We start from the raw sequence: 2,875 nt of genomic DNA on the forward strand, positions 1-2,875 counted from the left end.
AGGCTAGATATTAGAAAAAGGTTCTTCACCTGGAGGGTGGCTGGGCACTGGAACAAGTCCCCTGGGCAGTGGTTACAGCACCAGCCTGACAGAGTCCAAAGAAGCGTTTGAACAACAGTCTCAGGCACATGGTGGGACTGTTGGGGATGGTTCTTTGCAGGGCCAGGAGTTCAACTTGATGGTCCTTGTGGGTTCCTTCCAGCTCAGTATATTCTGTGATTCTGTGAAAAGAAGTTGAAATAATTGGAAGAATCCTTCATTTTTCATTTGAGATAGTTGCAAGAAAATTGCAAGTTCCCTTATCTGTGCTGGCAGAGAGATTAGGGCAGCTTTCTACCCCTGGTAAATATCTCTGCCTAAAAGGAAGAAAAATGATAGATGCTTGGAAGTTTCTCAGGAATTACCACAGGCATCTAAGAACTGTTTTAATCTAGTGACATTTGGAAGGATGAGAGATAGTCCAGGTGATGAAAGAGGTAGACAGACCTCAGAACAGTCTAAACAGAGTTAACCATACAACCCTGAGAAGAGATATTTGTGGGGTGCTTGGTGAGAAGGAGCTTGGTGACAAAAATTGTCAATTTTTCTGACTCTCTGTATGTTCAAAAAAGCAGAATTCTGAGTTTTCTTTTTGATACAAAGAACAGTGCTGAAAACTATGATCCTTCTTGAGTTTTCCTTTTAAAATCAAATAATCTGCATCAAATCCCACACTCATATATCACGCAAACCTTTTGCCAGAGTGGGGATGAAATTGATGCCTGCATGCAGTTTAGTCGCACAACTTGTGCAGGTAGCACATCACTACAGAAAAATCAGTATTTGCATGAGATCATTACTGCAATTTTACAGACTAATTAGCATTTGCTTGATGCCTTACAGTACAGCTGGCTTATGCCTTTTGCTGAATTTAGCAAATGCATCCCTCTGGAGATGCTAAATTAGGATAAACTCTATAAATTATGAAGGTTTTATTAGCCTATTTTTCTAGATTATCAGGGAACTAGGAATCTTCATCTATGTCATGGTTTAACTCTACCCAGCAGCTAAACCCTGCTTAGCTGCTTGCTCACTTTCCCCTGGTGGGATGGAGGAGAGAATTGGAAGTGTAAAAGTGAGAAAACGCGTAGGTTGGAATGAACAGAGCTTATTAGGGAAAGCAAAAGCCACACACACAAGCAAAGTAATAGAAAGAATTAATTCACTGCTTTCCATCATCAGGCAGGTGTCCTGCCATCTCCAGGAAAGCTGGTCCTCCTTTTGCACCCTCGTTCTCCTCGCTGATGGGGTGGGATGGGAGGCAGAAAAGGCCTTGGCTCTGGGTAAGTGCTGCTCAGAGATAAGGAAAACATCCCTGTGTAATCAGCACTGTTTCCTGTACAATTCCAAAATACAGCCCTAAACTGGCTGCTCTGAAGCAAGTTAACTCTGTCCCAGCTAAACCCAGCACAATCCAGCTGGTCTATGACTGAGTGTAAAGTATATAAAGTATATAGTTTGGGGAGCAGCAAGGGAGGAATGTTTATCCAGTTACTTAAATATTTTCCCATGAGAGTTACGAGGCTAGAGTTATGAGACCAGAATTTGCCCACCATGACCTCCCACAGCATTCCCAAAAAAGACACAATCAACGAGGGAGGATTTGGGAAATGAAAATAATGTTTTTTAGCACATCATTCCCAAGAGATAAACTCCAGGTAGCTTTGTGGCTAGAGGGGATTATATTTTCATCTGTACCCAACCACCTCTATGTTCAGAGGATGTCCCATTGCATAAAAGAAGTCTTACTGAGGAAAAACTACTGGGAGCCAAGCTGGCCTCTGCAAGAGGTCAGCTTAATGTGGAGAATGCAATGACCTCTTGCAAAATACAGAAGAAAACAAGGCCCTAAAATGTCTTGTAGATCACACCAGTAACGAAAATTGAATTGAATAATGTGAAATTAATGAGAGAAACTGGCAAAATTTCAGGTAAAATAGAGAAATTTTAATATCCTTAAAATTACTGTTAGCAGGTGGCCCAGTTTGAGCAAATTATACATCAAAAATCACTGTCATCAACTTCCAAAATTTTCGTGACAGAAACCTGGCAGAGCTGCCTCAGTGCTGTTGGAAACAGAAGAATTGACACAGAGAAAATCACTCAGTGTAAGAACTACTAGAGTTTCTACACCAGAAAAACAAAAAGCAAACATAGAGTAATGAAAACCTATTCTAAAAATAGTAAAGGTGAAGGTTCTTGTTATAGCTTGCTACAGCGTGTGTTCCTTGAGGTCTTTAGGGATGACATATAGTGCCTAGGTAGCAATTCTAATACAAAATAACAATGTTAAAATCTTGGGCACGTTTGGACTGGTTCTGAGTCTAGTCCAAATGTGTGGTGTTGCTGTGTGAATACACTGTAGGTTCATGGAGCTCTACTTCCAGATACATAAAATGCCTTGAAATTCTCCAGAGTGTGCTGCAAAGACACTTGAGGAAAATCCAACTATTACTGGCAAATGTACATGCCCCATTGGTTGCAAAACACTCATAACACTGGCATGTCAGTGGAAACTCACTGAAAGAGAGGGCCAATAGACACCTCTTCAGTAGCCCACCAGTAAAGAAACACTCAATGTTTCAGCATAAAAGACAGAAACATTCAGTGTTTCAGCATCTGAAGAGCTGCTTCAGTTTCATACCAGCAGCTGTGAAAATGAAAATATGTAAAAACATGAGAGAACTACTGATAAAACTGAGAAAATAACAGCAAGAGCGAAGCAGCTTAACAGGAAGCAGCAGAAGAAAGAAGACTGAAGCAAGCTTCATGAAAGCAAAACAAGTGAAGATAAGCAGTTTCTAAAAATTGTCCTGAGCTCTGTACAGAGCAGCTA

Source organism: Molothrus ater, chromosome 2, assembly GCF_012460135.2.
Source record: "Molothrus ater isolate BHLD 08-10-18 breed brown headed cowbird chromosome 2, BPBGC_Mater_1.1, whole genome shotgun sequence".
NCBI classification, from domain to species: domain Eukaryota; kingdom Metazoa; phylum Chordata; class Aves; order Passeriformes; family Icteridae; genus Molothrus; species Molothrus ater.